The sequence below is a fragment of the Bubalus kerabau genome, chromosome 1 (genome assembly GCF_029407905.1).
Source record: "Bubalus kerabau isolate K-KA32 ecotype Philippines breed swamp buffalo chromosome 1, PCC_UOA_SB_1v2, whole genome shotgun sequence".
NCBI lineage: Eukaryota > Metazoa > Chordata > Mammalia > Artiodactyla > Bovidae > Bubalus > Bubalus kerabau.
In genome coordinates this window covers 78498970-78519253 of record NC_073624.1, presented here as the reverse complement: position 1 = coordinate 78519253, position 20284 = coordinate 78498970, and the positions used below count along the sequence as shown (strand labels likewise).

Genomic DNA, 20284 nt, shown 5'->3' with positions numbered 1-20284 from the left:
AATATTATCACTGTTATTACTTCTAATACCAATGAAGATATATACCGTTTTCATCAAAACCGAGACACAACTGATTTTAAGACTGATATTTTGTATCCCACCAAGAAACAGAAGGTGTCAAACTACAACATGCCACTGGTTGTAAGATACACCCAAATTTCAGTGCATAAAACTGGAAAATGTCCCTTGGAATCAATGAAATACCACACAATCAATGAAGACTATATCAACTAACACTAATGAAAGGATGTTTAAGATATCTTTTTCTTTATGCCTTCCTATACACCAGACAATAGTTACAATCAAGTAACAGGATTTTGGGGGCTTCCAAGATGGCGCTTCAGCCCTGGGTGTTCTTTGGAAGGAATGATGCTAAAGCTGAAACTCCAGTACTTTGGCCACCTCATTCCAAGAGTTGACTCATTGGAAAAGCCCCTGATGCTGGGAGGGACTTGGGGCAGGAGGAGAAGGGGACGGCAGAGGGTGAGATGGCTGGATGGCGTCACTGACTCGATGGACGTGAGTCTGAGTGAACTCTGGGAGTTGGTGACGGACAGGGAGGCCTGGCGTGCTGCAATTCATGGGGTCACAGAGTTGGACACAACTGAGCGACTGAACTGAACGGACTGAAGATGGCGCTAGTGGTAAAGAACCTGGCTGCCAATGCAGGAGACGTAAGAGATGTGGGTCAATCCCTGGGTCAGGAAGATTTCTGGAGGAGGGCATGGCAACCCACTCCAGTATTCTTGCCTAGAGAATCCCATTAACAGAGGAGCCTGGTGGGCTACAGTCCATGTGGTCGTAAAGAATGGAACACGACTGAAGCAATAGAATGCACAACAGGATTTCAGCGTCTAAGACCCAATATTCTTTTGAGCCGTGAGAACTATTTGTCCAGAGAACAATCTTGTATTGCAGACTGTTGGTAACTATTTTCTTCATCTTCAAATGGGGAACTTAAGGGAAAAAAAAAAATCAATCAATCAAGATTTTACTGAAAGACAAATTTAGAATTTTTTACTGTCCCTGTCTATAACTTTAACAAAGACAATATGCACTCTCTCCCTAAAGGTTTGGTGGGTTTTTTTTGCTTCAGATTTATCTTGATCTTAAACTCAGAATATCAATTATCTGTGATAAAGAGAATTCTGAAGAGCTGTATTCAAAACTATAGCTAAGGTCACTGGGACTATTCCCTCTGAGCACAACTTACGATACAATAGAATTTGAAAGCAATGGCTAGAACATCTCCTTTCTTTTTTAAAAAAGACAAATGAGGAGAAACAAATCTCTATGGAAAACAGTCAGAATTTCTAAGATGTTTTCCTCTGTCACACTTTCAAAATGCTTCTTCACTAGTACTGGCTGAAGTTATCTACCTTAAATTCTCTTAAAAAAAAAACACTAAGAAACCAAACCCTCACCCCAAGAAACAAACCAAGAACTTAATTCAACAGTTAGCTACAAAGAATATGTCTCATAAAACATTCTTGTTAGAGCCTTAAAATTTTTAATTTTCTGCATGCAAATTCCAAATTCGAATTCTCTGAAACTATTAACCCTGCTAAAAAAAAAAAAGTAGACTGTTTCTAAGGCAAGAATTTTAATCCTCATATAATGAATAAATGACCTACACCAGGTCTGCTTTCTGAATGTATTTTGAAATACCACATTATAATCTAAAATAATGCTTCATTTTAAGCATTCTAAATTCCTCCAATAGAAGGCAGTATCAATCTATGATAATGCTATGATATAGTGCAAATATGAGCCTTAGAACTAGAAAGAGCTGAGTTCTTACTTAACATCTCTGAATCTATGTTCCCCCATAGGCAAGTTAAAAACACCACCACTGCCTAACTCATATGATTTTTACAGGTTTAGAGGCTGCCGCAGAAATCTGGAGTCTAAATTAGAGTAGTGAACAATGAAGATGGAGAAAGATGGATGGATTAGAGCAATACTCAGAAGTAAGCATCAACAATTCCTGCTAACCAACTAGATTAGGAAGAAAAGCAGGAGTCAAGGAGCATACCTACATTTCCACTTAGTTAACATCCATTCAAAGAGCTATAAAACACAGGAATGACACAAGGTTTAGAGAAGCAGATGGCTCAATTTTGAACATATTGTAATGCCTGTATATCCAAGTGGAAATGCTCAAAAGACAAACAGAAATACAAGTACAGAGGCAGAAGAAAGATCTGAACTGGAGATAAGGATCCAAGAGTCATCAGCTTATGGATGCAAGGCAGAGGACAAAATGAGATTGCCCCAGTGAGAAGAAAAGTAAGACCTAGAGAAACTCAGAAACATCAGCATTTAAGGAAACTACAGAAGAAGAGAAGCCCACAAAACAGATTGAACAGGCACTAAGCAGCAGGAAGAAAATCACCAATAATAAGGTATCACAGGAGCCTAGAGAAGACAATGATTCAAGGTGAGATGGGATACAGGGAACAGTCTAGTATCAATCAGTAAGGTAAGACTGCAGAAACCATAGTAAGTTAGTTTGGAGAAAATAATATGTAGCAATAAGGAGGAATAAGTCACCTGTCTTTAAGCTTTTTGTTTTACGGTATAATGGACTGAACTTGGACAAAACCACAGGCATCTATGAGAATAACATAGATTTCCATCAATCTAACAAAGAACTGATTTCACTTTAAATGTTGAGATCTTTCTCAATCACTACCAGTGTTCAGTAGATGCTGCTACTGGTTAAGAATTTGGATGAGATGATTTGAATTTCTTACAACTGAAGTAAATTTCAAAAACTAAACTAAAAAATACTTTGCATTAAAAAGAACACAGGGAAAGATGTAAGAAAAAAGCTTTTAAATACTTAGAAATATAAAGTAATGGTTCTATGCAATTTTAAAAACCGTATTCAATTAATCCTAAGCAAAATGCAAAGAAAAGATAAAGGAAGGAAAACAAGACAGAGATAAAACCCCAATGAACAGCAAGATAGAAAAACTGTTCATCATTTTTTGCCCATTTCAAAGTTGTTTACAGTTTTGCCTGACAAAAATCTTGCATGGTTCCCCCTATTCCCCCGAAAGAAAAAATTAAAGACTTTTTAACAGCCTGGCCTACAAGGTCTCAAACACTTTAGTATGGTTTTCTGCCCTTCTGACTCCAGTACTGATCACAGGTACTTAAACAACTCTCCCCTCTACTCTGCTCCAGCCACACAAGCTGGCTCCTGGCTGTTTCTGAATACACTAAGTATGCTCCTACCTCAAGGCTTCTGTAATTGTTCTATCTGGAACACTCTTCTGCCAAATACCCACATAGCCTGTTCTCTTACTTGTCAGGTCTTTGCTCACAAACCAATTCTTAAGAGAACTCTCCTGAGCACTCTGCAGAAAACACCTAAACCTTTACTCCACAATAGCAACCCCCATTCATATTATACTGCTTTGGTTGGTGGTTTAGTCATTAAGTCGTGTCTGATTCTTGTGACTCTATGGAGCCCACCAGACTCTTCTGTCCATGGGATTTTCCAGGCAAGAATACTGGAGTGGGCAGTCATTTCCTTCTCCAGGGGCTCTTTCCCATCCAGGAATCAAATCAGTGTCTCCTGCATTGCAGGCAGATTCTTAACCAACTGAGCCACCAGGGAAGCCCTATTACACTGCTATGTTAATCGCCAAATGACTATTACCAGCAGCAATGCTGTATTTTAATTTCTTCTTTGATTCTTCCCTAAAGCCACAACAAAATGTAAACTCTGTGCGGGCAAAGACTTGTCTTCACTGCTGTATCCCCACTGGCTTGAGAGTGCCATACGCATGTCAATTGCTCAGATAGTTTTACTTTGAATGAATAAATACACTATTACTGGATAATGTCTCACATTAGCAACACACATGATAAATGCTGCCCCGAATTTCTACAAATATTAAAACATATCGATAAAACTACAAACAAATAATCTCATATTTCTACTGGTTAATGTATTACTTAATATTTTTTTGTTTTTCTCCTACCAGTTGTATTGAGATGTAATTGACATACAGCATGTATAAGTTTAAGATGTATGGCATAATGATCTGACTTATAACATGAAATGATTACCACAATATAGTGAACATTCACTTTCTCATACAGATACAAATAAAATAATTTTTTTCTTCTTATGATGAGAACTCTTCAGACTTACTCTCTTAACAATTTTCATGGATAGCATTCAGAGGTGTTAATTATATTTATCACATGGTACATTACATCCCTAGTACTTATCTATCTTCTAACTGAAAGTTTATACATTTCAGCTACTTGCATTCTTTAAAATAGAGCTTAAAATTATCACTTAGATTTGTGTAAACACTGACAGTCACTTCATAAAAAATGCTGTGAATTTTAGTATATAATGCCACAAACTTTCTCTTAGAAGTAATGCTATGATGTGGTTTAAAAGTGGGCAAGTATACACACAAGATTCAAATTGTATCAGATGTCTTTCTTTTCATACTACATAAAGACTGCCATCTGGATTGCAGTTTTTATACATGCCATGCCTAAAGAGTCTATCTGGGTAAGTTAATTGCCTAAGAGTCATTATCCAAGCTGTATCAATTCCTCCAAGCTAGGTCAGTCCTTGAAGTTCCTGAAGTCTTGGGATGGGCCTACTTGAAGAATACTCTAGGACTGAGACTACTGTTTATATTAACCTTCAAAGGTGCCTAATATTAACTAGTATTGTCTTAATAGCAGTTGAACTACCTGTGATGTGCAATTCCAAAACCAGTATCTTTGGTCTAATTATTTGATATTTCTATGATTTAGTTACTTGGGAGTTACTTCAGCTAAAAAATAAATGCAATTACATAAGTGGAAAGCACAAGTTTGGAAAATCACAGGCTACTGAAATAATGATTAAGCTATCAACAATATATTAATTTCTTAAAGTATTTTTTCTCTGCATTAATTCATCCAAAAATCTGTTTAAAAATTCAAAGAATAAAAGGGCTCATCTTTTTTTCTCTTCATGTACAAGTAAGCCAAAAGTAAACCTAAAAAAGGCTGTAAATTCCTATTATGATAAGGCTGAAATTTGTTTAAGATTGGGTTAGCTACCATGCACATTTTCACTTTAATTAAATTACTAAAAAATAACGTTTATTTGTTAAAACTAAGTATGACTGATAGAAAGGGAAAATATTCAGAATATATTACTCCTCCTTGTTACCAGCCAAGAAATATGTGGATTGGAGGCAACAAATGCTGTTTTCCTAATGTATGGACACAGTAACACTTGCTGTAGTAATATAAAAGATAACCAATTAATCATTCAAGTCTCCAAGGCAAAATTGTTCTGAAAATAGAAAAATAAGTTACTTATTTGAAATCAACATCTCTATTTAAATTACTAAAAATAAGATTATATTAAAGAGTTAAGAAAGAACTTCTAGGCAACAAATTACTCATTCAAAGGTGTTGTCAATATTTCTTACAAGAATTTTGGTTGATTTAAAGATTAAAAATTTTTATGATAGTAAAGGAATTAGATTATAATAAACACAACTTTCTAACATTTGTGAGTAGGCTTTCAGCTGGCAGCAAATGCAGCGTAATAAATGTTGGGCCTGTTTGCAAGAACCAGTTATGCAATATCCTCAAGCAAATTGCTCTTTTACTAGATTGTTTAAAACTTTTGTTGCTCCAGGAGTAAAATATATTTAAGAGTGGAATATGAGCAAAAATCTGGTAAAAGTTGTGAAGCACATGCTTTCTGGGTTTAAAAAAATTTTGAGGGTTCAGTAACTTTTTAAAAATAAGCTTTATTTTTAGAACAATTTCAGAAAAAAACTGAGAGGATAATACACATTTCCCATATACCCCACACCCAAAGTTATCTATTAACATTTTATATTGGTATCGTAACTTTGTTACAACAAGTGTTGTTCAATCCCTCAGTCTTGTCTGACTCTTTGCAACCCCACTAACTGCAGCATGCCAGGCATCCCTGTCCTTCACTATCTCCTGGAGCTTGCTCAAACTCATGTCCATTGAGTTGGTGATGCCATCCAACCATCTCATCCTCTGTCATCACCTTCTTGTCCTGCCTTCAATCGTTCCCAGAATCACAGTCTTTTTCTAATGAATCAGCTCTATGCATCAGGTGGCCAAAGTATTGGAGCTTCAGCATCAGTCCTTCTAATGAGTATTCAGGATTGATTTCCTTTAGGATTGACTGATTTGATCTCCTTGCAGTCCAAGGGACTCTCAAGAGTCTTCTTCAACACCACAGTTCAAAAGCATCAATTCTTCAGTAATCAGCCTTCTTTATGGTCCAACTCTCATATCCATACATGACTACTGGAAAAATCATAGTTTCACCTAGATGGACCTTTGTCGGCAAAGTAATGTCTCTGCTTTTTAATATGCTGCCTACATTTGTCATAGCTTTTCTTCCAAGGAGCAAGCGTCTTTTAATTTCATGGCTGCAGTCACCATCTGCAGTGATTCTGGAGCTCAAGAAAATAAAGTCTGCCATTGTTTCCATTGTTTCCTCATCTATTTGCCACGAAGTGATGGGAATGGATGCCATGATCTTCGCTTTTTGAATGTAGAATTTTAACCCAACTTTTCACTCTCCTTTCATCAAGAGGCTCTTTAGTTCTTCTTCACTTTCTGCCAGAAGGGTGGTGTCATCTGCATATCTGAGGTTATTGAGATTTCTCCCGGCAATCTTGATTCTAGCTTGTGATTCCTCCAGGCCAGCATTTCTCATGATGTACTCTGCATATAAGTTAAATAAGCAGGGTGACAATATACATCCTTGATGTACTCCTTTCCCAATTTGGAACCTGTCTGTTGTTCCATGTCCGGTTCTAACTGTTGCTTGTTGACCTGCATACAGGTTTCACAAGAGGCAGGCAAAACTTTCCGTTTATTGTGATCCACACAAAGGCTTTAGTGAAATCAATGAAGCAGGAGATGTTCTTCTGCAATTCTCTTGCTTTTTCTATGATCCAATGGATGTTGTCAATTTGATCTCTGGTTCTCTGGTTCTTCTGCCTTTTCTAAATCCAGCTTCAACATCTGGAAGTTCTTGGTTCACTTTGAAGAAGTACTGTTGAGGCCTAGCTTGGAAGAATTTTGTGCACTACTTTGCTACCTTGTGAAATGAGTGCAATTGTGTGTGCAGTGGTTTGAAGATTCTTTGGCATTGCCCTTCTATGAGGTTGGGATGAAAACTGACCTTTTCCAGTCCTGTGGCCATGGCTGAGTTTTCCATATCTGCTGGCATACTAGTGCAGCACTTTAACAGCATCATCTTCTAGGATTTCATTCAAATTTCTTGGTTTTTACATGTCTTTTTGTATCAGGATCCTACCCATGATACCACATTACATTTAATCATCATATGCCTGTAGGCTCCTCTTGGCTCTACAGTTTCTCAGATCTTCCTTGTTTTTGATGACCCTAATACGCCTGGGGAATACGAGTCAATTATATTGTTGAACGTCCCTCTAATTGGACTTATCTAATGTTCTTCCTTTTTTAAAAAAATTCAATTTAACTAAAAAAAACAAAAACAAAAAAACAGTCCATTTCTCCCACCCTCCACCCACCGCCTCTGGCAACCACTGCACTCTTCTATCTAATAGCTGGGCATGGTGAGGTATGGGTGATTGGTTTCTTTGTTTTTAGATTCCACATATAAGAAGTTCTTTTACTGATAAGTCTTTTACTGACTTATTTTACTTAACATATGCCAAGTCAATCCATGTTACAAACGTCAAGATTTCTTTCTTTTTATGGCTGAATAATATTCCATTGCATATAAATACCACTTCATTATCTATTAATCCATCATGGATACTTACATTATTTCCATATCTTGGCTATTACAAATCATGCTACAATGAACAGGGGAGGTACATGTATCTTTTTGAGCTGGTGCTTTTATCTTCTTCAGATAAATACCCCAAAATGAAATTGCTAGATCATATGGTAGTTCTTGGAGAAGGACACGGCAACCTACTCCAGTATTCTTGCCTGGAGAATCCCATGGACAGAGGAGCCTGGCAAACTACAGTCCACAGGGTTACAAAGAATCAGACATGACTGACAACTCAGCATGCATGCACACATGGTAGTTTTAGTTTTGAGGAACCTCTATACTGTTTACCGTAGTGGCTGCAACAATTTACATTCCCATCAACATACACAAGGGTTTCCCCTTCCTCCACATGCTCACCAACATCTTTTAATTCTAGTCTTACTGATTAGAGTCATTCTAGCAGGTGTGAGGTGCTATCTCATTGTGGCTTGAATTTGCATTTTCCTGATGATTAATGGCATAAAGCATCTTTTCATGTACTTGCTGGCCATCTGTATGTCTTCCTGGTGAAAAATGTCCATTTGGATTTTCTGCCCATTTTTTAAACTGGATTGTTTTTTGCTATGGAATTATATGAGTTCTCCATATATTTTGGATATTAACCCCTTATCAGATATATGATTTGCAAGTATTTTCTCCTACTCAGGAGGTTGCCTTTTTTGCTGTTGTTGATGGGTTTCCTTTGCTGAGAAGTTGTTAGTTTGATATAATCCCAGTTACTTTTGTTTTTGTTGCTTTTGCTTTCAGGGTCAGATACAAAAAATCATTACCAAGAGCTATGTCAATAAGATTCCCAAGTAGACAACATATTCTCAGTATTTCCAAATAATTCTAAAGTTAAAAGTACAAAATAAACAATTATCAGGAACACCTCATTCACTTGGGAAACTATTATCACAGTATACATGACTGAAAGGGATACGTCAGAAAGAACATGTATCTCAAGATAAATATTTTTATCAACATGAAAGTATAAGCCTACCAAGCAAAATAAATTCATTCCCATTTCACCAACCACAAAACATGCTTCCCTTTACCCAAAACACACACATATATATATACACAAGGTAAACCTTTTAAACCTAAACTGTAAGCCTCTGGCTCACATGAAAACAAAACTACTTTAACCACACACAAGCTCCCGCACTCAGACTTGTAGTTTCTACATGCTGCCCACACAGCACTTTGTGAGCATGTGATTAGGAGGAATGATGCACAATCACACCACATTCCTTCCCTCAGCTCACACATCAAGAACTTGCCCTCTCAGCTGCATTCTTCTCCAAACAGCCATGGTCACCTTAGCAACCCTATGCTCCTAATATGGACAGCTGCTCCATTTAAAGTCAGCCCTTCTTGGCAGGGAAAATGCTTGTTCTTCAAATTGGGGGAGAGAGGAGAGTTTTCCTTTCAATACACATTGCAGGGGTTGATTTAACTTGATCAGCACTTTTGTTCTGTGGCAGCAATTTGTGTTGAGTTTCAACCTACTTTGAGTTTTGCTTTTTTGTTTTTAATTTAAAAGCAAATGGCTAAAAAATAAAATCAAAGCAGCTAAAATGGAATTCTCAGAAAGAGTGGAACATGAAACAAAAAGTTATCTGAAATAACTGTATTTTATAAAAAGATACTGCTATCTACATTTTTGAAAGTTAAAATTTACTTAATCTGAACCACAACATCTGAAGCCTTATTATACAATAAGAAGTCAGTCAGGAAGACCTGTCATAGCCTATTTTTGAACAACAACATTGCTAAGCTTCAAAGTGCTGTAACTCCAATCTATTTAATAGGCTATGAGTCGATCTCTTTCCCTTTATCCCACCACCTACATGTGAAATCTTTCCACAGGCTCAAATGCAAACCAGATACTGAACCAAATGACTAGTATAATCCCAGGACCCTCTAGACCTGGAATGACCTAGCACAGCCCTGGATTACTCAAAACCAACCTTGATCTGTGTGTGTACCACTAAAGCCAGGCCTGAACCAAAGTAAGTCTCTCAGATTAAAGATACAGGTTTATGATACAGTTTGCCTGATTTTCATACTAAACAAATTATTGGGGGAGGGGAGGGGCTACCACATTCTGAAATATGTGAGATCAAATTGCTTGTTCCATACCCACAAAAGGAATCTAATTCCCACCAGTCAAAATTAAACACTTTATTTTTGAGTAAAACTATATTCAAACTAAAAAAATTCACAGTATTTGTATATTTGTTCTAAGTTGGAAAATTGCTGAAATAATTTTAATATGGGCAAAATCCATGTTAATTTATTAAGTACTATTATAGTGAATGTTTGGAGAAGGCAATGGACCCCACTCCAGTACTCTCGCCTGGAAAATCCCATGGATGGAGGAGCCTGGCAGGCTGCAGTCCATGGGGTCGCAAAGAGTCAGACATGACTGAGCGACTTTACTTTCACTTTTCACTTTCATGCACTGGAGAAGGAAATGGCAACCCACTCCAGTGTTCTTGCCTGGAGAATCCCAGGGACGGGGGAGCCTAGTGGGCTGCCGTCTATGGGGTCACTCAGAGATGGACACGACTGAAGCGACTTAGCAGCAGCAGCATAGTGAATGTTAAGTTCAATGAACACCATCTATATCATTTATTGGTTATATTTTTGCATGTATATGTGTGTTTTTTAAACTTCTCAGACTATGCAGTTCCTTTGGTTAGAAACATTTCTTCCACATTAAAACAATCTTTGTAATTACATCTTTTATACAGAGCAAAATATCCATCGATAGGGTGGCAATGTACATTAGTAAAAAGAAACTAAAGCCGATTTTATGACTGGTTTCCTTATTTGTAAAATGATAATACTATTTGTTCTACTGATGGCATGTGTTAACATCAGATCAGATCAGATCAGGTCGCTCAGTCGTGTCCGACTCTGTGACCCCATGAATCGCAGCACACCAGGCCTCCCTGTCCATCACCAACTCCTGGAGTTCACTCAGACTCACGATCATCGAGTCAGTGATGCCATCCAGCCATCTCATCCTCTGTCGTCCCCTTCTCCTCCTGCCCTCAATCCCTCCCAGCATCAGAGTCTTTTCCAATGAGTCAACTCTTTGCATCAGGTGGCCAAAGTACTGGAGCTTTAGCTTCAGCATCATTCCTTCCAAAGAAATCCCAGGACTGATCTCCTTCAGAATGGACTGGTTGGATCTCCTTGCAGTCCAAGGGACTCTCAAGAGTCTTCTCCAACACCACAGTTCAAAAGCATCAATTCTTTGGCGCTCAGCTTTCTTCACGGTCCAACTCTCACATCCATACATGACCACTGGAAAAACCATAGCCTTGACTAGACGGACCTTTGTTGGCAAAGTAATATCTCTGCTTTTGAATATGCTATCTAGGTTGGTCATAACTTTCCTTCCAAGGAGTAAGCGTCTTTTAATTTCATGGCTGCAGTCACCATCTGTAGTCATTTTGGAGCCCAGAAAAATAAAGTCTGACACTGTTTCCACTGTTTCCCCATCTATTTCCCATGAAGTGATGGGACCAGATGCCATGATCTTTGTTTTCTGAATGTTGAGCTTTAAGCCCACTTTGTCAGTCTCCACTTTCACTTTCATCAAGAGGCTTTTGAGTTCCTCTTCACTTTCTGCCATAAGGGTGGTGTCATTTGCATATCTGAGGTTATTGAGATTTCTCCCGGCAATCTTGATTCCAGCTTGTGTTTCTTCCAGTCCAGCATTTCTCATGATGTACTCTGCATATAAGTTAAATAAACAGGGTGACAATATACAGCCTTGACGAACTCCTTTTCCTATTTGGAACCAGTCTGTTGTTCCATGTCCAGTTCTAACTGTTGCTTCCTGACCTGCATACAAATTTCTCAAGAGGCAGATCAGGTGTTCTGGTATTCCCATCTCTTTCAGAATTTTCCACAGTTTATTATGATCCACACAGTCAAAGGCTTTGGCATAGTCAATAAAGTAGAAATAGATGTTTTTCTGGAACTCTCTTGCTTTTTCCATGATCAATACAATGTAAAAATAATGTAATTATTATGCCATACAAAAAACTCCAAAGTTTAAGCGACCAAAGGGACTATATTACGTGAGGTCTAATTCCCTGAATTGCTATTTTTAAAAAGAGTCAAGGGAGTATTCAACAATGAATGGAATACCAAATCAGTATCAATTTCAAGAGGTTCCAGTCTTCCAACCAAAGATTTTACAAATATTTAAGTGCTGACATACAAATAACTACTTCTTTCAAAAAGCCTCAACTCTGGCTTTTAGATGTGAATTCCCTGACCCTTTTCCATTCCACTACTGAATCAATTCCACATTTCCTCCTGTCCCGTAAGATCCTCCTCCCACCAAAAGAACACTGCTCCCAAACAGCTCGTTATCTTCTTCCATCTGATAGAAGCCCCTCTCTATATGATCAGTGCTGTCATTATCCTCCTTAATGTCAGGGTCCATCTTATCCTCTCCTAGGAGTTTCTCCCTCTCCCCTCTTCAAGACTACAAGGAATATCATCACAACAAACTGGGAGATTCTGAAGTCTCCACTGAAAGTATCTAGTTAGGGGATCCAAGAGAAGTTACTTCTGCTGACACTGTGCTTACCACAGATGAAAATGTCTCTCTGCATCTCAAATTTAGAATCTTGCATTTGTACTGTTCTTATTCTGTGTTAAGATTCAGTGATGGGGATTCAAAGAACATGATTCTGCTTCAATGAAGTAACAGAAAAAAGAAGATGAATGTTAATATATAATTTAATGCAGAAATTAATTAACAAGAATAAATAATGAACAGATTCTCTAATATTACTGGTATTATCTTTCAACTATTGGGCTTTTGCCAGCTAATATTGAGACCTAAGCATTTTAACATACTGTTTCTAGGAAAAAAAAAAAAAAATGTATGTTTTTCTTAGGCCCTACAATTCTTTTCTTTGAAAATTCTAACAGACTCCTAGATAGACACTCTTCTAAATAGATGTTTATATTTCCTATAATCTTCTATAGGATCATAACTTCTGTTCTAATTCTTAACTTCAATTCTAATATAAAGAAATAAACAGAAATTGATCTTTACTTAAATGAAACTTAAATGCTCATTTTATATGCCTTATATGTTTAAGAAATTTTACATCTAATAGCTTCATTTTAACAAACAACCTGGAATACAATGTACCATCTGGACAAAACAAATTAGATGACCACTCAGCCAGATCTTAGAAAAAATATAAGAGAGGAAGGTGGAGGGGACTATAAGAATTAGATTAATACCTAATGTATAATTAAAATATAAGCATATAAAATAATAAAACCTTTAATAATATAAAAACAAAAGGATACACAACAAATACATTTAAAGGTCACCTATATAGGGACTAGTTAGAAAATGGAAGAACAATCCTTTAATCAACCAATGATAAATGGATATGACACAAACTGAGGAATATCGCTAACTCACTATTCCTAATCATGAGGTTAAAAACTAGTACTTAGTATTGAATAAGATAATCATGTGACTGCTTAGATACATGGCCTCTCTCTCATCATTCAGCGATCATTCATCCCATCGGTGATCACTACTGAATTATTACCACTTTATTTAAATCCATGGTTGTCTGTGGGTCCTTTTTATCACCCTGACACTTCAGGACATGTTCCCATTTCAGTATAGTAATATTTTATAAGGATTACTTTTTCTTCAACTCTCAGCTTGACACTTTTCTTTTTAAATGGCACTCCAAAGTAAGGTACAATAGCTAGTATAAAAAAGGTGCAAATTTTTGAGCATTTTAAATTCTGTATGCACCTAAATTATGTTGTGTCTCAAGCAGCAACATATGTTTTGATGTACAATTCTAGACTAGTCAACATGAAATCCTCTGCCTTTCCTCCTTTGTCTTCAGTGGAGAGCAGAAGTTAAACCTGTGTTACAGGACTATGGCAGGGTTAAGGGGAATTCCCCAGGCTTAGCAACAGTGGAGGCTAGAGCTGTTACTCCTCAGTCTAAAGGGAAGTGTCATGACCAGGACCTAGAAGAGTAGTGGCAGAAGAGGGCCTCTTGACAGAGGCCACAACAACAAACTGCTACTTCAGACAAAGCCATCCTCTTTAATAAAAACAAAAGTTGCCCCAAATTTTAAAATTCTGATAAAATATACATAACATAAAATTTATCATTTTTAAATGTAGGGTTAGCAATAATTTAACTTGTCATGTCCTTTTAATACCTTTAACTGTGTAGCAGAGTGATACTACATAAATGTGAATAATCCTTTTAAGATTATTTTTACTCTAAAAAAATTATGAAAACATCTGGATATGTACAAAAATATAGATCTACTGAATACATATAGGTGAACCCTATGGGCACAGACAACATATATATAGACAAGATATGCATCATCAACGTATCATACTTTTTATTGATGTCTGACATTTAAGTTTTATTTGCCAAAAGAACAGTGTCAAAGATGTAACAGATCAGTTCACTAATATTAAATTTTTTGAAATTTCCGTTTTAACTTTTAAGCATTGTGGTCCAGGAAAAGAAGGATCTGGATCTCTCCTGAAGTACTGCCTTTCAATAATGCCCTGGAAGATCAGACAGTGCTATTCAAAGGTTCAAAGATCCCCTCCCTTAACCCCCGATAAGTAGAAGAAAAAATAGGGGGAAAGAGTTTCACAAGTAACTTGGGAAATGAAAGCTTGGTAATTCGCTCTCCCTTCCTCCTTATCAGCTAATGGGTCCCCTTTATTTTCAGTTATCAGGATAAAAACTGACTTGATTAACTAAATCTGTGGCAGATACAAAATAGGTAGAAAAGATGTGTGTTAAGTGTGCGTGTCCCCCTCAGGACAGAGGATACTGAAAAAGGAGAAAAAATGAGAAAGTTATTTGATCTGACAGATTGAATTAATCTGTAGTGATCACTACTACCTATGCCAAAAGTTTCTGAGAAAACTTAACCAAATAAGTTCTTAATGCTGCCAAGCAATTGATTTTAAGTTATCTGGTAGAGGGTAAGCACACTGATAATGAAATTTTACTATCTATTCACTTGAACATTTCATCCTTTATAAATCTAAAGAGAATAATAATGTAAATCAATGATGATTTAAACTCCATTGTAAAGGTGATCATTCAGGATTTTTTTTTTTTTTTTAAATACTAGATGTTGTTCAATCTTTTACTACTTACCTGGTAGGAAGCAGTCCACTTTTTAAATAAAGGAGTTATACATTTTCCATAGGTAGAAGCTTAGCTAAATAATCTCCTTTAACTTACAACCCCTAAGAGAGTTCCTATGAACCCACTTTATAGTGAAGTCATTTAGATAGCACTATCCACTGAGGTAAAGGGTAAGTGGGCCTCAATGGAAAAAAGAACTTTTTCCTCAAAATGGTCAAACCTACTCCTAAAGATGCTAGGAATGAGCCCTGACTATGAAAAGCAGTATTTGAATTTCAAGGTGACTATTTTAATCAGATCCTTTTAATCCTAACTTTAAATAAAATGACCTGTGTCCTGCTAACAAATTCTGAGGTAGTAAAGGAATAGCTAATAAATGTGTGAGAATCTTGTAATAATTAAGAAAAGACATGAAATAAGTATGGGGAAAGGATAAAAAAAAAAATCCAGAGCAATTAAGCCTACATTTATTTTATTATTTTATTAACAATGTCTTACCTTGTGGAATTCTCTTCTGAGAAAAACAGATACAATTTTGTCCCTAAAAAAATTTCAGGGAGAAAAGTTGAAATGTTAGTTTCAACCAGAAAGTCTTCTGAAAATGAAGTTACAAAATGCTGGCATAGTACATTTGGATTATTACAACATCTGGTATTAAAAAGCTTAAGAGACATTAAGTCTCAAATAATAAAAGCATTCACTATCTTCATTAGAACATTTATTATAAAATTGATTATTGTATTATAAAAATACTTATGATTCTACTGACAAATCATTTTTGCTAAGTATATAATAACATACATAATAATGAATGGCGTGTTTTCATATTCTAAGACATCAGTATTTTATTGGATTTTACTCTTGCCAAGATTTGATATTCTGAAGTGTACTTTTTTTTAGCTATAATATACATGTCATAAAATATATCTCTTTAATATGTAACAGTCACAGGTTTTTACTGTACTCACAAAGTTATGCAACCATCATCACCACCTAATTCTAGAACATTTTCATCACTCCAATAAGAAACTCTGTACTGAAGGTTATTTTTATTCCCAGGAAGAAACATCTTAACAAATTTAATTTTAAAATATATACAAAAAGCATATTCTTTACAACACTATGGTGGTAAATTGTTTTTTTTTTTTTTTTAATGTGCAGAACAAAGATCAGGGAAACAAATACCTAAAAATTCTAAGAGTGGCTGTATGTGGACAGCAGTATTACAGTGACTCTTTTTCTTATATTTCCTCAAAACTAAAATTTTATATTACCTTTATAGCTCTTAAAAAAGGTACAGCTAAGACATACATTTTCTAGAGCTATATCCTAGAATTTGTACTGCAATCCAAAAGAAAAACAAAAATACAAGTTGACACTTTTTTTAAAGTCAACTACATTTTTTATTAAATGTTTTTCAAAGTAGACAAAGTACGTATAAAGCTAAAAAAGAATTTTAAATTTATACACTTACTAATCTGGTTGAAAAGCCACAGCTGCATCTTACTTTATGACAAATTGACTCTTTCATCACTTTTGCATCTGGGCATCTACTTCTTAAAGGTCATTTCTGAAATAAAGATGTAGTAATTAAGAACATATTATAACAAAAATATAAAATTTTTAAGGACAATTACCTAAATATTAGTGACTACAGGGAACTGTCAAGAGTTCTTAACCAAGCTTCTAAAAAAAATTAACAGGGTTGAGGATGAGGTGGGAGGGCCCCAGAAATAAACAGTTAATACTGTTTAACTGTTTTTATACTGAGTATAAAAATCAACAATGTCTTCAGTCCTCAATTCCTTTCACCCATCAATCTTGCAATTCCTAAGGATGCCACTTATCGACAGGAAAACGAGAAAAGGAAGAGGTGGAAAAGGAATCCTGAAGTTGCACATTTGGCTTTTGGGCCTTTTTTTTTTTTTCGGCCTCGCCTTGCAGCTTAAGGGATCTTAGTTTCCTGACCAGGTATGGAACTTAGGCCCATGGCAGTGAAAGTGCCGAATCCTAACCACTGGATAGCCAGGGGATTCCTAAAATTGAATGTTTGAAAATAATATAATAATTGCTTATTTATTAAGCTTGTCTATTTCCCCCTCACATCAACAGAAACCTAAGCTCCAGAGCAAACTTTTTTTCTCTTATTTACTGCTATCTCTCAAGCATCTAAGACAATGACTGCCATGCCCTAAGTGCTCAGTAAACAGTCACTGAAAGAATAAATAAAATTATGAATGATTTAATGTTAATTGATGAAATATTTAACCTGACAGTATGTCAAAGTGCCAACGTTTCAAAACATCATTTCTTCCACACATACACCATTAATTTTAGTGCTGACTACTGAATACAGTAGTGTATTTAGTGTATTTAGTGTATTTAGTGATGTACTGAATACATCTTTAGTATTGCTTCTTTTCTCCAACAAAGTCCATAACTAAAAGACAATCAAGACATGGTCCCCAAGCTTCAAGGAACAGAATAAAGCCATATATCTTGTGATTTTATTACTGCAACCTCTGGGTAAGACTCCTAGAAGAGAATTGCTGGATGTGTGACTTTCCTAAATGTTGCCAAATGGCGTGGATGGGGGCCTTTTTCTTTTTAAACATGTATGCTCTCTGCTGTGGGACTTCCCCAGTAGCACTGGTGGTAAAGAACACGCCTGCCAATGCAGGAGATTTAAGAGATGCAGCTTTGATCCCTGGATCTGGAAGGTCCACTGGAAAAGGAAATGGCAACCCCAGTATTCTTGCCTGGAGAAGCCCATTGATAGAGGAGCCTGGTGGGGTATATTATATTCCATGGGGTCGCAAAGTGTCAGACACCACTGAAGCGACTTAATACGCATGTTCTCTGTTGTGGAGACAGCTAGGGAATGTAAGAAAAATCTTTTATAGGGAGTGAAAACCTGACTGATCTCAAGAAAAACCTTCAAGGAACCCAGTAATACCCACTACTTCCCATCCTGTAGCTGAATTAGTATTCCACACAATGATGCTCTTTCAGTAAAAAACTGAGGGGAAATACAAATATTACTATAAAATTGCTTTTCTTCCTTTCAAAAAGCAGTGGAAGGATAAACCAAAATCCTTTTTAAATGGTTATCTATAGAGAAAGAGAAAGCAGGTGTAGAAGACAGGGATGGAAGTTATTCTTCTCAGAATATATCTCAGTTTTTACTCTGAAGACATGTTTTAAAGTCAAATGAACATCAAATGATAATGACATTTTGAACATCAAAATTATAATGACTACCACTAACTGAAACAGTAAATGTATTTTAAAAACTCCATCATCATCTTTCACAGTTACTAGAGCAAGAAGTAATTATCCTGAAAACTAATAATGGAAAAGAATCAAGTATTTATCCTGCTGTTCTTACATGAAAGGTACCCTAGAGTAACCAGATCGTCAATAAGTGAAAGCAATCTTTTATAGGATTCCAAATAATGAATGTAGAAAGAATGGCAGAATTATAAAATACCCATTTTACAATCATTAATGAAAAAATAAACCTAATATTTATCCTGGGAGTTTCAATTTCAAAAAATATCCATAATATTATCACTTTCACCACCTCCACTCTTACAATGGTCCAAGCCACCTTAGTTCTCATCTGCATTAATAGTTCTCCATCTGCTCTCCTAGCTGCTTCCCTTGCTCACCTCAACAAGATAGTCAGATTAGTTCTTTTCAAAAGAAAATCAGATCATGTCAGTCTTCTGCTCAAATCCTCTAAGTGAGTCCATCTCACCAGTCTAAGAAGCTTCCCTGGTGGTTCAGATGGTAAAGAATCTGCCTGCAATGCAAGAGACCTGGCTTCGATCCCTGGGTCGGGAATATCCCCTGGAGAAGGGAATGGCAACCCACTCCAGTATTCTTGCCTGGAGAATTCCATGGACAGAGGAGCCTGGTGGGCTATGGGGTCGCAAAGAGTCAGACACAACTGAGTAACTTTCACTCACTTCACACCAATCTAAAAGCAAAAATCCTTACAAAGACCATAAGGACTATGATCTGATACTTCCCTTCCCTATCTTTCTAACCTCACCTCCTACTACTCTCCCTCTTGTTCACTCCATTCTAGCTACACTGGCCTCTTTTCTTAAACTCATCAAGCACATTCTCACTTCAGTGCTCAGGTGTTGTACTAATTAACTCCTTTACTTCTCTTAAGACTTGGTTTTTAAATCATCTCATTAAAGAGATATACCCTGGTACCCTGCTGCTGCTACTAAGTCGCTTCAGTCGTGTCCAACTCTATGCGACCCCATGGACAGCAGCCCACCAGACTCCTCTGTCCACGGGATTCTCCAGGCAAGAATACTGGAGTGGGTTGCCATTTCCTTCTCCACCTGGTACCCTAGGCAAACCCGAAATATCTGCCTTGGATTTCATTATGTGGTAGAGAATATGTAAGAATAAATCAGTCATAAATTTTGAAGATGATACTCACTGAATCAATGAAAAAGCTGGCTTAAAACTCAACATTCAAAAAACTAAGATCATGGCATCTGGTCCCATCACTTCATGGCAGTGAAGCAGTGACAGATTTTATCTTCTTGGGTTCCAAAACCACTGCAGATGGTGACTCCAGCTAAGAAATTAAAAGATGCTTGCTTCTTGGAAGGAAAGCTATGACAAACCTAGATAGTGTATTAAAAAGCAGAGCCGTCACCCTGCCGACAAAGGTCCATATAGTCAAAGCTATGGTTTTTCCAATAGTCATGTACAGATGTAAGAGTCTGACCATAAAGAAGGTTGAGCGACAAAGAATTAATGCTTTTGAATTGTGGTGCTGGAGAAGACTCTTGAGAGTCCCTTGGACAGCAAGGAAATTAACGTAGTCAATCCTAAAGGAAATCAACCCTGAATATTCACTGCAAGGACTGATGCTGAAGCTCCAAAACTCTGGCCACCTGATGCAAAGAGCTGACTCACTGGAAAAGGCCCTGATGCTGGGAAAGACTGAAGGCCAAAGGAGAAGAGGGTGGCAGAGATTAGATGGTGAGATAGCATCACTGACTCAATGGACATGAATTTGAGCAAACTTCAGGAGACAGTAAAGGACAAGGAAGCCTGGCATGCTGCAGTCCATGGGGTTGCAAAGAGCCGGACACGACTGAGCAACTGAACAAGAACAATCATTGAAACACAAATGTAGTCCATTTTCATATCTTTGTGTCTAAACATCTATGGGCTTCCCTGGTGGCTCAGATGGCAAAACGTCTGCCTGC

The 20284-nt window shown here is 36.8% G+C and overlaps 1 protein-coding gene across 13 annotated transcripts in view; it reads right to left on the bottom strand.

Annotated features, from left to right (window-relative positions):
- FRS2 (fibroblast growth factor receptor substrate 2) overlaps positions 1-20284 on the bottom strand; it is a 105197-nt gene that overhangs the window by 35397 nt on the left and 49516 nt on the right. For 10 of the 13 annotated variants that reach the window (XM_055580318.1, XM_055580323.1, XM_055580316.1 and 7 more), the window contains 2 exons: positions 16516-16611; positions 15540-15582 (listed from right to left, as the gene is read on the bottom strand). The gene's annotated coding sequence lies outside the window, so the exon portion shown is untranslated. Of the gene's footprint in view, positions 1-12455; positions 12562-15539; positions 15583-16515; positions 16612-19503; positions 19641-20284 lie in introns of those variants that run through there. The other 3 variants (XM_055580307.1, XM_055580311.1, XM_055580331.1) reach the window with 3 other exon arrangements.